The sequence below is a fragment of the Tachypleus tridentatus genome, chromosome 4, assembly GCF_004210375.1.
Source record: "Tachypleus tridentatus isolate NWPU-2018 chromosome 4, ASM421037v1, whole genome shotgun sequence".
In the NCBI taxonomy this organism is placed as follows: domain Eukaryota; kingdom Metazoa; phylum Arthropoda; class Merostomata; order Xiphosura; family Limulidae; genus Tachypleus; species Tachypleus tridentatus.
Window position 1 is genome coordinate 63,964,352 of NC_134828.1, and position 19,045 is coordinate 63,983,396.

At 36.3% G+C, this 19,045-nt stretch overlaps 1 protein-coding gene across 2 annotated transcripts in view; it reads left to right on the forward strand.

The window, feature by feature from the left end:
- The first annotated feature begins 8,318 nt into the window (after positions 1–8,318).
- Positions 8,319–19,045, forward strand: part of LOC143249285 (kinesin-II 95 kDa subunit-like) — a 54,347-nt gene continuing 43,620 nt past the window's right edge. Inside the window, exon 1 of one of the 2 annotated variants that reach the window (XM_076498847.1) lies at positions 8,319–8,454. The gene's annotated coding sequence lies outside the window, so the exon portion shown is untranslated. Of the gene's footprint in view, positions 8,455–8,812; positions 8,986–19,045 lie in introns of those variants that run through there. The other variant, XM_076498848.1, reaches the window with a different exon arrangement.

Here is a 19,045-nt window from a genome sequence, read left to right on the forward strand (position 1 = left end):
CTTTAACTTTTTTTTTGTTTGCATGGAAAATTTATCAAATCTAGTTTCAAATAATATTTCTTAGAAATTAGCAGCAATAACAAAAAGTTATTATCCGAAAGTCGAACAATAGCCCGATTTTAACCACGTTTTATCCATTCTACGGTATCACCTAAAGGATAACTCGAGTATCTGCTTCTTCGATACTTCTACGTAGCATATTTGCTTCAATACAAGTTGGTATGTTTACAGAATCCCTGGTAATGATGCGTGGCTCTTTTCTCTACTAGAAATCTACTTCTATAGTTGACGTGTTATCACTGGATAACATCGTTTGACACACGTACCATTTGCTGAACATAATTTGTAGCAGACTTGAATAAATGTTGTTTCTATAAAACAAAATCATTCCATGTTTAAGGACAAATATACCTGTTATTTTGTACTCTTTGAAACTTCTTTTAGACTTTGTTCACATCCACAGGCGTCTCTCAGGATAATATGATTACCATTAACAACTTTCTGATAAAACGAAACATCATATCTGTTAGCCACAAGGTGGATTTTTGTCGAATTTTTATTTCAGATAAGACTTCGCTGAACACGACGTGCAAATCCATCACAAGCCTTAGTTTTGCATGGGGTGTGGGTTCTTATCCATTCTATAATATCAAGTGCATATCCAGTAACTAAATCGATGGCTGGTAAATGTTTTGATCATTAATCAAGCTTAGTATTTTTGTCATTATGTTGTTCAAAGCTGACTTTCAAACATCGTAGTTTATTTGTTAGCCAGAGAGCCTACAGCATTAAGTTTGTTATTGATCACAAAGCTACACAAAAGGCCCACCACGGGTATCAAAACCAAGTTTCTAGCTTCGTAATTTCGCAGACATTCCGCTGTGTCACTCAGAGGAGGGGACATGGCGTTAAGACAGGCCTAAAACATTCTTAGTTGACGTCAAGATTTTCTTGCACATTCAAAGCTAAGTTAGGAATACGAGATAGTCGTGAAGAATGTTTAGTTTGTTTTCAGCATAGGGAATTGTTCCAAGAAGATATCACAGTGAATGAGTCAGTGCGTCAGATATCACAGAATTGTTCCAAGAAGATATCAAAGTGAATAAGTCAGTGTGTCAGATATCGCTGCTACTTTGTGTGAGTGAGTTGATTTGATTTTACCTTAGTTCTAGATTCTCGGGGAGGTTTGAACGTCATTTGTAACATGTTCTAAACAATTTGCGACAGTGTAAAAATATTATTGTAGAAAAGTTAAAGGAGGCAATAAACTAACTTGTGATTGCTCCATAAACTAGGCTTCAGTTATTTTCAGCAGATAATTTAAAAGAGCCCACCAACGAGAGAACAACTTACAACAATATTTACTTGTGTTTTTGTTGTTTTTGGAATTTCGCACAAAGCTACTCGAGGACTATCTGTGCTAGCCGTCCCTAATTTAGCAGTGTAAGACTAGAGGGAAGGCAGCTAGTCATCACCACCCACCGCCAACTCTTGGGCTACTCTTTTACCAACGAATAGTGGGATTGACCGTAACATTATAACGCCCCCACGGCTGGGAGGGCGAGCATGTTTGGCGCGACTCGGGCGCGAACCCGCGACCCTCAGATTACGAAGCTCACGCCTTAACGCGATAGGCCATGCCGGGCCCGTTTACTTGTGCATATTTGTTATTTCTTATAAGATTATGAAGCGGACTGTTCGTATTTCATAATATTCTAAAGCTGGCTGTCATTTTAGTTTTGCCAGGTTTGATCTAAAAGGGCCCGGCATGGCCAAGCGTGTTAAGGCGTGCGACTTGTAATCTGCGGGTCGCGGGTTCGCATCCCCGTCGCACCAAACATGCTCGCCATTTCAGCCGCGAGAGCGTTATAATGTTACGGTCAATCCCACTATTCGCTGGTAAAAGAGTAGCCCAATAGTTGGCGGTGGGTGGTGATGACTAGCTGCCTACCCTCTAATCTTACACTGCTAACTTAGGGACGACTAGCACAGATAGCCCTCGAGTAGCTTTGTGCGAAATTCAAAAAACACACAAATTGATCCAAAAATATCCCCTTCAGAATGGTTATTTTTTTTGTAAGAAAGTCCCTCAACGTTTTTAATTTATGATTATTTATCTTATTTTTTCCATTAAAATCACAAAACATTCAGCAATTTATTTTAGACAACTTTCTATTACAAATGTGTTCTTCAAACGCATCCTTTTCCTTCTCTTTAACGTACAGTAAATTTGAAAGTTTGGATTTGTGGCATTCCTTTGAAATATTCAGCGTGTCCTTGGGAAACTGTGCACAGACGTATTTTTGAAGACTGAGGTTGTTAAAAGAGCGTTACGTTCTCTTGACTCTACTTCCCTCTTAAGTGTAGACCCATTATTGGCATAGCGTTAACTGTCAGATTCATTGAGGTGAGTTATATATTTTAAAGCATATCATATGGCAACTGTACGTGGAAGAGCAAAAAACCATTTCTCTTGAATATCAATCTTTTTAGTCCTACCTCCTTTATCCTACATTTTGTATCATAGTTTTGTGAATACTTAAGAAAAATGTCTGTCAATTGTTATTAAACGTATAAAATTATCTTTCTTCTACTGAGTGCAGATAGCAAGTTCAAATTTAGCTAACTTACACATTTTTGGAAAACAAGCAAGCCGTGCTTTTGGTTACTTCTGGTAATCACCTACAGCTATAGTTTTTGTCATTCTACTGTCTACGTGTAAGTGTTCATATTATAACCAATTCTTTTCCGCACATAAATACCACATTTATTTTGTGTATACACAATTTGTATCATATGCTCTGCTCTGCATTTCTTGTATTCATCTAAATTCTCTATCAAAGGTAAAAATATCCTCTTTGGTCTTTATATTACAAGTTAAACCTATCTGTATTGTTTATTATAACTTTTCCTATTTCATCCATCGTTTTACTGACATTTATGAAAATATTTTTCCCTTTCTTGTGTAGAAGTCTTCAAAAGCAATCCCAAGAGAAACTTCATAGATTCCTAACGTCTCATATGCACATACAAAACTTATTAGCAGCATTGTTCTGAAATAGCTTTCTTTGCTCTTTTTTTCCATGACTAACTTTATGGTTACAAATACATCCATAAGCCTAATCCCATGCATTCTTTTTCCAATGGCGTTTATTCAACTTACAAAGACATGTAGTTACTCAAATCACAGTATTAAAATTTTAAAAGCACCAGGATCGCTTCTGCATAAAGTATATATACAATTAACTTTATAAGATACTTTGTGCTGTATCACAATCATACCTCCAACAACTGCAGTATCACTAGAATATGGAGACAGAAGTGAATGATACCTAGTAATGATGGTTGGTGAATTTCTGGATGCAACAGACGATACGTTACTTAAAGTTTGTCCTTGAGGATTTTGGTCCTTTTGGCAAAGATTCGTCATTGTATAACTCAGTAACAAGCTAATTATAACGTCTCTGGATTTTTTAAGGATTCTGCCCCCAGAATCTTTCTATCCCTCAATTCAAATGACAAATTCACAATAATGTTAGTCGCATTCATATAAGAACCATGAATTATCAATAGAATACTCCAAAAACATCTGGGATAAATGTTAGAGGGTAAAATATCTGCTACTCTTTTTTTTTTTGTCCTCGTATTTGAAAACTACCTAACGTGAATATTCTTTGGAGATCATTATGGCTCACGCAAAGATCTAGTCAGTTTAATACAATAATAATTATCTCTACTCCTAGTTCCGTGGTAGATATGAAAAGCAAGAGGAACGTGTTGTAGCATACGCAGACCATTAACTGTATACAAAGTTGTTTGTGTAATACTCCCTCGTTTCCTGAAAGCTTAAAATGAGTTTGATCACACAAACCTTCATCGATTTTAGCGCTCTCGTCAATATTTTCAATACAAATTGAAACTAATGACTGTACAAGATTTATGAAGTTAGAGTGCCAGTTTGCTCATAAGTTACTTCCATTGGTGCATGGTTATTGGCATTCGCTCCTTCTATTCGGGTGGCCCGGCATGGCCAAGTGTGTTAAGGTGTTCGACTCGTAATCCGAGGGTCGCGGGTTCGAATTCCGGTCGCACCAAACATGCTCGCCCTTTCAGTCGTGGGGGCGTTATAATGTTTCGGTCAATCCCACTATTCGTCGGTAAAAGAGTAGCTCAAGAGTTGGCGGTGGGTGGTGATGACTAGCTGCTTTCCCTCTAGTCTTACACTGCTAACTTAGGGACGGCTAGCACAGATAGCCCTCGTGTAGCTTTGCGCGAGATTCAAAAACCAAACCAAACTTAATTGAACAGTGAATGACTAGAGGGAAGGCAGCTGGTCATCACCCCAATTACCAACTCTTGGGCTATTATTTTACTAACAAATAGTGGGATTGACTATAACACTACAACGTTCTACTGCTGAAAAGGCAAACATGTTTGATGTGACCGGGCTTCGAACCAGCGACAATCTTATTACGAGTAGAGCGCCCCTAACCATCTGGCCATGCCGGATCGTATTTGAATTGAATCAACATTAAAGAGTTTTATGTTTTTCTAGTTTTGATTTATTGTAAAATGATTTGTTTTGTCCATGTAGTGTGTATACATATTTAACGAAATAAAGTAAAGTTAACATTCTCCTTGACCACATCGTGAATTAAAGACGATTGGTCTTAAAGCTAAATATTTATTGTCAGTTTGAGAATATGACTGAGAGACAAGGGAGTGAAATGTAATATGTGGGCACATTTGGTATATCATGAGTTTTCTACCTTCTACAGTGATGTAAGAGTTTCTTTTTCACTACCTAGTTCTGTACTGTCACACCGGCAACAAGTGTTTCAGATACTTATTAATATTACCATGTTCTAGCCGCTTTCTCTCTTTATTATTTCTAGAAGGTGACGGCTTCTCTATTCAGAAGGATTCAGTATCGTATAGAGTAGCTGGATTAGGTGGAGGAGCATAGTGATAACCTTTACAGACGCACTATGTTGGCTGAAAGTGACAGTCGCTCAATGCTGTCAAGGAACAATATTCATAAGGTGACAATGCTCATTGAACAAAGAAAAGGAGTTTAAATATCAAATTAAAGTGTTCTTTCTCAGTTCATTTTTCTACGAGACGATCGACAAGGAGAACTTGCTTCTTGGATATCATGTTTTGTTCCTTAGAAATCAGTCTTGAAAAAGCTGTAGGGATAAACATACTGAAGTAGAACAAACTGTCCCAAATTATGCACAGGTATGAGTACTGCTTTTCGTGTTTCTTTTGAACAGTACAGATTATGTTTACTTCTCAAAGTGTTCTAAAGCGTTCAGTCTACATCTGCAACGAATTAAGTTTAGTTATTTAACACAAAATCTAACTTAATTTTTGGATTAATCTGCTGTTACCTACAGGTCTATTTATTTAACACGTGTTGGGAAATTGATTTACCTGAGAACACCATAAGAATCGTACACTTAGAATGAGTAACGACTTCCATCTAATTACTCCCCCATTGTAATCCATGCTATTGAAATAGCTTCTGAAAGTACTGGGGTACAGCTGTATCTTTCTTGAAGCAGTTGGTCATTTTCTACATTTGTTCTCAAATAACGATAAAGAGCTTATGCTTAGTTGAAATATAATTATATATTTATGTTTAAGCTTTTAGATACTTGTATAACATAGGTTTTGTATCATCGCGCTAATGAGATTCTGTTATTTAACTTCAGTTATACTCCTAACTTTCCTTAACCTAGACCTAGGTTTTGTGCAACGTGCTAACGGTATTATATGGTTACTGGTGAACATATCACTTTATTCATTGTAGAGAGCAATATTGCAAATGATATAGCTGCTATTTCACTGATTTGTCAGGATTATATCATCGTTAAATTATTGATCCTCGTGAAAATAGAGTTAATTCTCCCGTGACTTTTGTTCTTAGTATGGCTATTTGTGTTCTGTGGTTTACCGAAATATACCAATAGTTTTGAATGGACTTATTTTACACATGACGTCATGGGAATGGTTTATATGTATTATCAAAAAGTATGTTTACTTATTAGAAGGACTCCTGGTGGGCCTGGCATGGCCAAGCGCGTAAGGCGTGCGACTCGTAATCCGAGGGTCGCGGGTTTGCGCCCGCGTCGCGCTAAACATGCTCGCCCTTCCAGCCGTGGGGGCGTTATAATGTTCGGTCAATCCCACTATTCGTCGGTAAAAGAGTAGCTCAATAGTTGGCGGTGGGTGGTGATGACTAGCTGCTTTCCCTCTAGTCTTACACTGCTAACTTAGGGACGGCTAGCACAGATAGCCCTCGAGTAGCTTTGTGCGAAATTCCACAAACAAAACAAAAAACAAGGACTCCTGGTAGGTCGGCGGGAATCTTACGGTTTTGACAACTGAAATCAGGAGTCTTTTTTTCTCTCTCTCTTTGTGGACAGAGAATAGATATCCCACTGCATAATTTTATACTAAAGTCAAAACAAAAAACCAAAACAAAACGTATTATAGATTTAGGAATGGAATTCTGCCGGTACTCATAGGCACTGAGTACTGGAACTTAGTTTACAAGGTGGTACTAGTACTCGCACTTATTTGAGCTGGTTTTTAGATGCGCGTTTTCCATTGTTCTGTCAGAAAGAAAACAATCGTTAAAAACAATAACCGATAAATAACCTTGGATCTTGAAAAGAAGGTCGTGAAAGGTTAGTTGACAGATCTGATACCAATGAGAATTAAATCAGTCGCTTGTTCATATAAGCACGGTGCTGTATGTTAAAAATCAAGCTACTTGCAGTGCGCTCTTCCAGTCATAAGTCAAAGAACAGTGCCCAGACAGGGGAAGATAAATTAATAGAGGACTTTAAAGTTTTGTTACCAAGATACTTCCTTGGTGAAGTGGATATGATGCACGGGGACGTTGAAGTAAAAAACCTTTGCAAACTTTTCACACAAAGTCACAGTTATTGATACGTGCTTACAGAGAATTCAAAAAAACTGGAAATAAAATAATTCCAGAAGAAATTAGACCTTTAATGAATGTTGTAAATTCAGTCCTAATTTTAAGTAACGAATGTGAAAGAGCTTTCAGTTAGCTAAATTATATTGTGACACCTATACACACTGAACTTTCACTAGAAAGAACCTCGGGTCTGTTGTTCCTATATCTTGTCAGCGTCTCTCTTGAGAAGTTTAACGCGAATTCGTATGCCCGGTCTTTGGTAGTAAACCGAAAATATTTAGCTGAAGACAAAGTGAAAACAACAAGATGCCTAAAATATGACCCCCAGATGGAGAATATTTGATGGTGTTCTAATCCAGTGTGATATAGCCAGGGTCTGTAAAGTATAAAGATTATTTCAAATAGCTATGTTAAATTAGTTAGGATTTTTAATTGTTTATTTTGATTTTTTTAAATTTTGTGAAGCGATATATGTATATTTTATAATAATTTATTCACTGACACTTAAATTGTCATTTTTTATGCTTAAATGTATTTTTTCTTTTTAAAAACAGGTCAACTTTACACAGTTAAGTACCTCTACTCTTTTTTTTTTTTAAGAATTTAAACCCTGGGTAGATTGTTTAAACAATAATGATGTATTTTATAAAGTAACAAATTTATATTCCACCCAGTAGCTCAACGATAAGTCTGTGGACTTTTAACGTTATAAATCGTGTTTCAATACCCGTGGTGAGCACAATATATATAGCTCATTATGTAGTTTAATATTTAAATACATATAAACAAAGCTTTATAAAAGGTGTGTGTGTGTGTGTATTTTATTGCAAAACCACATCGGGCTATCTGGTGCTCTACTGAGAAGAATCGAGTGCTTGATTTTAGCGTTGTAAATTCGCAGACTTACATATGTTCCGTCAGGCCATATACATAAAAGCCAAGCCTATATATAATTGTAACTGGAAGTTTTACTTTTAATACATTTTTTTTTTCTGGAAGCACAAAGATTAGCTTTGAGATGATTATAAGAGGAATAAACACATCTAGAAAGCACTTAGCATGAGCTAATATGACATTTATTAAGGTGTTTTGTTAGTTATAAATTAGTCATATTAATACGGACAAAAGTACTTTACAATATTATTAATGAATGACCTTCCAAAGTAGTTACTGACATATTTTGCCTCATCAGAAAGATAAAAAGAAACTAGATTTAGATGATCTGATTTAATTTTAATATAATTTAATATCAAATAATTTTAACTGTTTAACAATTGTGGTAATTGTATATTAGACACAATATGCCTTTAAGCAATATTTTACAAACTCATTTGTGGTGTCTACTTTACACTGGCGCCATGAAACTCGAGTGTTTCCGTCCTTATGAGATAAATCCATTAGTTTAATCATTGGCTTGATGTTAGATTTATTTTGCCCATGCGTAGTATAGATGTTAAACCTATTTATCCACGAAGTTGAACATTGTGGTAGCATGCTAGATGGTGATTTTTTTTTTTAAATAAATAATGTAAATTAAGTGGATATTTCTGAGAGGTTCAAATGTTTAATCAAGATTACATTTTATTGTTGTTGTTCATAACATAAGTATTTTTATAATGTTTTTAATATACCTTTTCATTTTCAGATTGTTTATGTACTTTTGTAACTTTAAATTTTTAAAGTTATAGATGTTTTTATAATTTTAACTTTTATTAACGTAGTTAACTTAATAGTTTAATATGATTACCAATGTCACTGCATGCAGAGTTTTATATTCGTGATTGCTTTTATCATTGCGCAAATCAGTTTCTGCTGTTTAACGTTACGGGTAATTTAAGTTTGGCTTAACTTACAATTAAAGTATATGTAACCTACTCATGGTTTCAATAGAGACTTATATGCAGTTTTGGCCTGTTACCGTGAGGAATTTAAATGCAACTGTGTACAAGTACCTTATGATCTAACTAAATGCTTGTAAATGTTAAAACTCATATTTAAGTAAGCAACAATTTATTGTACACAAGTCCAGAAAAGTGAGTTTTTATTATTAAGCATTTACATAAGTACCACTAAATTTTAAAGTGTTTTTCATTTAATTTCATGACTTACTGTTCAACAGTTTTTCTGTTTCTCACTTAAAATTAATGGACTCTCGTACTGTAAATAAAATGCATATGTAAATAACTACATAGTATTAATAGTAGAAGAAATAATTTGTCTCAACTGTGATATTTTAGTATAGCACATAATAGAGAAATATATATATATGTTTGTGTGTGTGCAAGTAAGACGTGTAGTAAATACTGAAGAGTTGAATACTGTTATTAATATTCAGGCATTTTTCAAAGAGGTTACTGTTTATTTGTGGGAGAGTAAATGTTTAAATTCAGTATATCGGAATATTCAGAAAGCATTTGACAGTGTGTTACTTAAAAGGCTTGTTAAACAAATTATAAGTGTGAGAGATAAGCTGGCTCAGTGGGTAGAAAAGTCACAGAATGCAGGAACCAGAGAGATTTTATAAATGGAGTTTTGTAAAACTGGATTAACCCTTTCACTGTGATTGCTTTAAATGCACAAGGAATTTTTGTAAGATATACACTGTATATAGCACAGTCATGTTAACACTCCTACGAAAAGTGGGGCCTAATAGGCCCCAGAGCAACTTGAAAGGTTATTAATATTAGGCTAATAATTTTGTATTTAAATGAAATTGCCATTTCATTTAATGAAATGAAATCAACCTGGTAAATCCTTTTACTTAAAAATTTATGAACTCCCAAACCTTTTTTTTTTTAAAAAAAAGATTCTCTGTACATGAAATGCTATATTCCAAAATTAAATTTTTTAATGCATGTGAATTTAATTTTGTGACACTGAAGGGTTTGGAGGAAGGCTACTTTGATTTCATTTCATTAAATGAAATGGCAATTTCATTTAAATACAAAATTATTAGCCTAATATTAATAACCTTTCAAGTTGCTCTGGGGCCTATTAGGCCCCACTTTTCGTAGGAGTGTTAAACTTGTGAACTTGGACTTTGAGGTGAATCAGCAGTCAGTGGGTTAATTTCACAAGTGGGGGTACGTCAGAACACAGTGTTAGTACCTTTTGTGTTTTTTGGTTTATATCAAAGACATGGATGAAGGAATGATCAATATATTACTTAAATCACAGATTATATTACTTAAATTTCTGATGATATTAAGGTCTTGGGTGTATTTGGTGAGGAGGATGCTGGTGATTTACAGAAAGGTTTAGATTATTTGATGAATTTTGGGATAAAATTGTTGATGGCTTTTATTTTGCATAAATGCAAGGTATTGCAAGTGGTTATCACAATTTCAGTTATGAATAGAATTTTTATAGGAATAACCTTAACAGTGTTATGGAAGAAAATGCTGTTGGTATTGTAATTGACCACTTTTTTAAACTATCCATTCAGCATGCTGTTGCTAGTGATTGGATGGGTAGGATTTTAAAATGTGATAACATTAATATTGAATACAAATGTAGAGAGGTTGTGTTTCCATTGTATAGGTCAGCAGTTTTCAAGCTATAGTTACCTGGTAAATCCTTTTACTTAAAAATTTATGAACTCCCAAACCTTTTTTTTTTTTTAAAAAAAAGATTCTCTGTACATGAAATGCCATATTGCAAAATTAAATTTTTTAATGCATGTGAATTTAATTTTGTGACACTGAAGGGTTTGGAGGAAGGCTACTTGGGCAATACTTGAGATGGAAAGGTTGTAGTGCAAGGACTGATTAATATCTCCCAAATTGTTTTCTCTTGAAAATAGAAGAGTTGATAGGAGATATGATTTAAGTGTTAAAATTTGTATGGGAATTTATGTCAGTGTATCATTTTGTTGTTGTTGTTTCACTTAAAGGAAGAATGCTAGGGAAAGGGAAGTAAATGTATATCTTCTGTTAAAACTTTTCCTGGTAGGGTGGTTGGTCTTTGGAATGGATTGGCTTCAGATGTTGTTGAAACAGAATTTAACATGTTTTAGGACAGTGGGAGATCTATTGGTCTAACTTGGCTTATCCATTCTTTAAACTAAACTAAAACTATTAAATAAATAAATTTGAAAAAAAAACCCTTAAAGCCAGCCCTTACCATTCATATAGTTATCAAGGTTTTTTATAGAATTACTTAAATGTATTGCATCCACAACATCTAAAGCCAACTCATTTCAAAGGCCAACCACTTTATTAGGAAAATAAAATTGTATTAACTAAAGATTACCATCACCCTGCTAACATTTATATTTGTATCCTTTAGTGATACTAATCTTGCCATTAAGGATTAAAAAGATGATGCATCAGTATTATCAGTTCCCTTTAGAATATTAAACATCTTAGTCAGAACCCTTCTTATTCTTTGTTTTTCTTTTTCCAAAAGAAAACAGTTTGAGAGATTTCTGCCTCTACTTTTATGAAAACTCCTCTGTCTCGGACACCATTCTAGTAACCCTTCTCTGAACCCTCTCCAACAGTTCTATGTTCTTTCTAAGGTAAGGAGACAAAGATTGAACACAGTACTCCAAATAAGGCCTAACCAGTGACCTATATGGTGAAATTATAATCTCTTTAGCCTTGTATTCAGTATTTCTCTAGATACAACCTAAAATCTTATTTGCTCTATCACTAGGCATAACATAGCCAAGTGGTTAAGGCACTCGACTTATAATCTGAGGGTCACAGGTTTGAATCCCTGTCGCACTAAACATGTTTGCCCTTTCAGCTACGGGGGCATTATATGTGATGGTCGATCCCACTATTCAAAGACAAACAAACAAAAGTTCTTTCACTAGCAGTAGCAGACTGCTTAGATAACTTAGACTGATCAACCAGAACAACAAGTTTCATAAAACTGTTAATATCATTCCCATCCAAATTATCCTTATGTGTTAAATTATTATAATCCACATATATTATCTTATATATTATTATTATTATTAAAACCCATTTGCCATTTATTTGCCTAACTTACTAAATGATTTAAATCATTTTGTAAATAAGCAGAATCTTCTTCATAGCTAGCAAAACCCAAAACCTTAATATCATTTGCAAATTTAGGCATATTATTAACCTTTCCTTCATTTGTTATTGTGATAAATAAAAAAGATCAAAGATTGAGCCCTTAGGTACATCACTTGCAACATTAATCCAGTTTGATTGAACTCCATTTATAACAATCACCTTCTTTCTTTTTTTTAGTCAGTCACTTTTCTTTCATAAAACTAAATTATCCCCCACATGTATAGAGATAATTTATTTTACATGTCTTTTATATGTCACCTTTTCAAATTCTTCCTGAAAAACCACATACACCAAATTTACACTCTTATCCTGATTAACATAAACAATAACCTTTTCAAAAAATGTCAAATGATTTCTAAGGCAAGATTTTCTTTTAATGAAACCATTTTGACTGTCCAATAAAATTCTAAGCTTTATTAAATAGCTTTGCAAAACATCTTTTATCAGACTTTCCAAATTTTTTTTCACAACTGATGTGAGATCAATGGGCCTATAATTACTGACTCGGACAATTTCTGATATGATATATTACCTCCATTTACACAGATAAATGTTCTCATTCAGGGCTGCTCTTCATGTCAAAATTAAAAACTGTATGCCACAGGCCTTGAGATATTGTGTACAAAACAATAAACTGATTCAAATGCATCTTGCATGCAGGAATGTTGAGAGCCAGCCTAGGCTCTGGGATCAGTCATATCATCAGGCCCCACTTATTTTATTCATTAAATTTTGCTGAGCTTTCATAACAGGAATTAAGATGAGAAATTTCTTCATTAATCCATGAAAAGGCAGTAGCAGTTTTAGCTCATTAAGTGGAAAATTCAACTGCTGGGCTCCTCAACAAACCCCTGGCCTTGTGGCAACTGCCACTTTTGTCCTCCCTCTCTTGTCAACATTGCTTGCATGCAAGTCATTGTATGACAGCCATCTACCAATAGGGGTGCAACACATTCTATGCGACTCCCTATATTAGATTACCAAACTATTAGTTCTTGTCTAACAGTACTAATGTCTAGAAATTTTTTGTGTTCTTAGAATTTATTCAGCTTTGTAATGTTTCAAAGTTATTCCAAACTGAATTTTGACTTTATTTCAAAAGGTAATGACTTTTAGATAACTTGCTTTCCATGTTTTTCTTTTTTTTTTTTATTGAAAATTGTGTATGATTTTCAGTTTTACACAGTTAATTCTGAAGTTCAAGTTACCACTTTGAATATCATACCTTCTAGCACATTCACATACGCCCATCTCTGTTTCTCCCATACATTACAACAAACCCTAAGATTCACATCCTTTGGTTCCAAATACAGGCATTTCTTCCGATACATCTTTTTTTTCCCATCCCAAGATGCAAAACAATCATTTGTTTGCATCCTCAGTCACTGGAATCCCCTTCCAACAACAAAGACATGTCCAATCAACCCAGGGCAGGATCCATGGAGGTCGATAGACTTCCTCAGAATAAGGACAGTAAGGAAAAAAGACATGGTCGTAAACAAAAAGGTTCTCCAGCCACTTCGCCTACACATCATTAAAAATGGCCACCTTGATACAATGGAACTGTAGAGGTTTATGTTCTAATCTGGATGACATCAAAACATTGATTACTTCCTACCATCCTGTACATCTTTCCTTACAAGAAACATCTCTGAAACCTGCCGCTACAGTCACCTTTTGGCAGTTTTCTCTATACAGAAATGACAGGCTGTGTGATGGACGAGTACATGGAGGGGTGGCACTGTTGGTTGATCAGCATGTGTCCACCCTGTCTTTGTCACTCAACACACCCTTGGGTCATACCATCACTGTTTGTTCTCTCTACCTGTCACCTGGAGAGACATATGATCAATCAGACCTTGATTCCCTCATTGAACAGTTGTTGTCTCCCTTTCTAATCCTGGGGGACTTTAATGGACATCATTCTCTCTGGGGAAGCACTGTTATTGATAGGAGGGATTGCTCTGTAGAGCATATGTTCTCTCATCACAACCTTTCTCTTTTCAGTACTGGTTCTTCCACTTATTTTCATGCACCTAGTCAGTCCTTTACCACTATTGATCTCTTGGTTGGCTCCCCTTCATTATTCTCCCATTTTTCATGGAGGGTTGACAAAAATCCACAAGACAGTGATAATTTTCCTATACTTTTGATAGAAACTGTCTGTGGTCGATGCCACCCTACCTGCATGCCACGGTGGAAGCTGGATCAGGCAGACTGGTCCACTTTCAATGCTCTCGCAGAATTTGATCCTGCCATCATCTGTTAGCCATCAATAGACGACTGTGTGGCAGCAGTAACTGACTGTATTATACAAGCAGCTGTTGGGTGAATTCATAAAACCTTGACACGTTTTCCACTATATTCTCATCCATGGTGGAATCCTGCCTGCCACATGGCATGTAAGGCTCGAAAATGGGCCTGGGATACTTTCTGTAAATATTTCACACTTTCAAACTGCATTGCTTTCCAGCAGGCTTGTGAATATGCTAGGCGGTACAACGTCAAAGCCAGAAGGAATCTTGGATTAAGTTCACAACTAACATATCTTCTACCACCAGTTCCAGGGTCATATGGGACATGGTTCGAAAGGCTAGTGGGCACTACAATTCTGTCCTCCTCTTGATCTTACTTTCTGATGGCCAAGAGGTAGCTGATGTCCAGAGCATCGCCGATACTCTAGGTGAAAGCTTTTGCCGGGTATCTAGCACTTCTGCTTGTTCTTCCACCTACTTGGCCATCAAGACTCGCCCAGAGCGTTCACCTCTTTCCTTTTGAACTGACTGTTTCTTTGACTGTAATCATTCCTTCACACTGGTGAAACTGAAAATGGCCTTTCATTGGTCTGGCAGTACATCTGTTAGACCAGATGATGTACACTATGACCTGCTGTGCCATCTATCTCCTGCTTCTCTTGATATTCTTGTTTTCAACCGGATCTGGCAAGATAATGTTTTTCCTAATGCCTGGTGCCAGGCTATTATCTTACCTTTCTTTGAGTCTGAGAAAGATCCCAAGTTTCCTTCAAACTACCTCAAATTGCTTTGAGGAGCTGTCTCTGTAAGACCTTAGAGAGGATGGTTCATGCTTGTCTAATTTTGTTCCTCGAATCAAACAACCTCCTCTCGTCCACCTAGTGTGGGTTCTGACAACAGCACTGCACCACAGACCACCTAATTTGACTTGAAACATCAATCAGAGAAGCCTTTCTCAAATGACAACATCTTGTATCAATATTCTTTGACTTTGAGAAGGCTTATGATACAACATAGAGGTATGGCATTTTGTGAGACATCCATATATATGGGTTATGTGGCCATTTACCCATGTTTATTAAAACATTTTTAATGTACAGGAGATTCCAAGTTCATATGTGTTCAACACTTTCCCATTCTTTTCTGCAGGAACTTGGGGTCCCTCAGGGCTGTGTTTTGAGTGTCACACTTTTCAGTATAAAGATTAATGCCATCACCGTTGCAAATGGGTTCTATGTCGACGACTTTCACATCTTGTGTCAATCGTCGAACATGAGATATATTGAGCAGCAACTACAAACTACCCTTGATCGTGTACTGAGGTGGACCACGGTGAATGGCTTTAATTTCTCTCTTTCTAAAACCATTTGAATGCACTTTTGTTGCCAACGGGGGTATTCACTCTGATCCTAAACTCCGTATTGGTGAAGTTTTGCTGCATATGGTCCATGAGACCAAGTTCTTGGGTCTTATCTTTGACCGTAAGCTGACCTTTATACCACACTTAAAGCAGCTACGGGTCAAATGCACAAGAGAATTGAACATCTTTCATGTCCTCTCTACCACCATTTGGGGAGCGGATCGATATTCTATGTTAAAGATATATCATGCTCTTATTTGATTGAAACTTGACTATGGATCAATGGTCTCTAGCTCTGCCAAACCTTCAGCCTTAAAAATGCTGGACCACATTCATCATCAAGAACTTCAACTCTCCACTGGGGCTTTCTGCACATCCCCAGTTCAGAGCTCATACATAGAATCTCATGAACCTTCTTTGCAGCTTTGCTGTTTGCAACTGTCTTTACTATATTCTTTGAAATTTCGTTCCTTACCAAAGCATCCCACCAGGGGTTCTGTTTTCCTTCCTCGGTGGGCCATACTTTGTCAGAACAGACGATCTGCCATTGCTCCTTTTGGCCTTCACGTCCAGGCGCAATTGGATGAATTGGGTCTGTCCTTGGATAACATTGCAGAATCCACTGGTCAGCCCATCCCAACATGGATTATTACAGTCCCCAAATGTGACCTTTCTTTAAGTCATCTGAGAAAAGCAGATACTCCCGATTGGAAGTACCGCATTTTATTTACTGAATATTTTTCGAACAATCTTTCCATTCCAACTTATACGGATGTTCCAAATCAGGTGACTCTGTGGGCTCTGCCCTGGTTTGTTGCGGTTTGGTGGTTGCACGCAGAATCCCCCTCTACAGCTTCTGTGTTCACTGCTGAACTGTATGCCATTTCTCTTGCCCTGGATCATATTGAAGCTAAGCAGTACTCCAACTGCACTATTTATACTGACTCACTTAGTTCTCTACTGGCCCTGGAATCGCTTCACGTTGGTTCACACCCTGTTCTTGCTGATATTCAAAACCGATTGGCCCATTTCTCCTTAACATCTACTTCTATCCAGTTTTTCTGGATACCAGACCACATTGGTATTTGCGGGAACAAGCTTGCAGACACGGCAGCTAAATCTATCTGCTCTGGCACTATCACCATTGTGCTTATTCCATATGTGGATTATGGTCCTGTATTCAAGGCTCGGTTCAGTTCCAGCTGGCAGTCGACTTGGAGTGAGCAATGCGAAAACAAGCTTTTCCAAATAAAACCCTGTATTGGACTTTGGCTGTCTTGCTTCCATAAGGATCGGAAGGAGGAAGTTGTTCTGACTAGACTACGAATTGGTCACAGTTTTTTAACTTATCGTTTTCTTTTATCTGGAACTGATGCACCAATGTGTAGTTTGTGTGACACTCACATCACTATAAGCCACATTTTACTTTCTTGCCATCGTTACGACTCTCAACGAGGGCACTATTTTAAACATGTTCTGTCCTAAGGTTTGTCCATGACATTAGACAGTGTTGTTGGTGATGGTAACACTGTCCACCTTGATAAAGTGTTTAGTTTTTTAATGGCCATTAATCTTTTTAATGTTATTTAAGTGTTTTATATTTCTTCATTAAACCTTTTTTATTGTGATGCACTTTTAAGAGTCACAATCTGTCTAGTTCGACTTGATATTAGAAAATGGCCGTAACATTAAATAACTTGACACCAGGACTGGAAAGGCCAACTTCAGGTGACTGACGCTGCTGTTTGAACTACCCGTTAGTCGTTCTGGTGAGTTATTATTGCAATTTTGCTGCATGTCTTTTAATACTTTTATTACTTTACTCATTGATAATGGCTGTAATGACACATAACCCAGAACCAGGACTGTTCAGGCCAACTTCAGGTGTCTGACGGTGGTTCTTGTACTTACCTGGTAATCTTCCTGGAGGGTTATGACAATTATCATTATGCTACAGAAAGTCCTTTATAACTTCTGTTTCTGTAATTCCTCACTTAACATTGTAGACTGGATGTCAATGTTGGTTTTATGCCATTTATGTTTTAATTGCTGTTTTGTTTTACCTTTATTTCCTTTTATGAATTTTACTGCATTTACTTTACTTTTACCTTTTTACCAGATGCTTGGCAAGCTATTATAAAGATTTTGTAATATGTCTTTTAAAACTTTTATTACTTTACCTTTTGATAATGGCCGTAATGACATATAACCCAGAACCAGGACTGGAAAGGCCGACTTCAGGTGATTGATGGTGGTTCTTGTACTTACCTGTTAGTTTTCCTGGTGGGTTATGATAATTGCCATTATGCTACGGAAAGTCTTTTAGAACTTTTTTTACTCCGGTTTCTCTCTTGACATTGTAGACTAGATGTCAACATTGGTTTTATGCTATTTATGTTTTTCAATGCTGTTTTGTTTTACCTTCATTTCCTTTTATGAATTTTACTACATTTAGTTTTACCTTTTTACCAGACATTTGGCGCAGATAGCCTAGCTGCTTTGTGCCATAAAATACTAAATCAACCAATCAACCTGATTTTGCCATGTCTTCCTGTTCCCCCACCAAGGAATCACTGAGGCCTAATACAGCGTTTTAGACGTAATTTTTCAGGTATATTTTATTTTAACCATATTTTCAAATCTATTTGATTTTCCCCATTTTACAGATATTAGGATTCATGCTCAGCATTTTGTTTCTCAGATGGTTGAGGGTGGCAACATACCTCTCCATCCTCTGGCCGTGGATAAGTTTGCCTTTGTATTCTATCATGCAAAATGTCTATGTCTTTGACTCTCAACAGTTGGTATAGATTTTTACTTATTTTGGGGGCAGATCATGATCATCTTGTTCACTCATCCTACTCCAAATTCTTTCACCTTTGTTTTACCCTATCAACTTTCCCATAATATTTGTCTACAACCCATCTTCCTTCCAAGGTGATCCATAGAGATCCCGAGGGTTTTTCGAGAATTTTTTCTCTCCTTGATTATCTCCACATTGGCATATTTGCTTTATTCAGTTTTAGTCTTACACATGTGGTTTCTCTTTTATTGGAATCTCCTGAGTAAGGATGCATTCTTTTCCTAGGTTTGTTTACTGCCTCCTCATCTCTAGTACTTACATTTGGCCCATTTTCTTTGGAATCCCATGAATTACCCATGGGTAATTGATGTAATAGCACACTACCCTTTCTTTTTTAGGTGGATTATTTGTTGCATTCTGAGCCTGTACATATCCTTGTTAATATTTCCTGTCCACCATCTCGGATTTTACTTGTTCCTCCATCCAAGAGTTCTTCATCTCTTCTTTTTATTTGATGCATATAGAAATGTTGCCAGAAGTATCATTGACTATCCAGTTGGGGCTTGTTTGTCAAATTGTGTTCCCATTTGGTGACCTTTCACCACAAATTTGTGGGTTGTCTGGGTT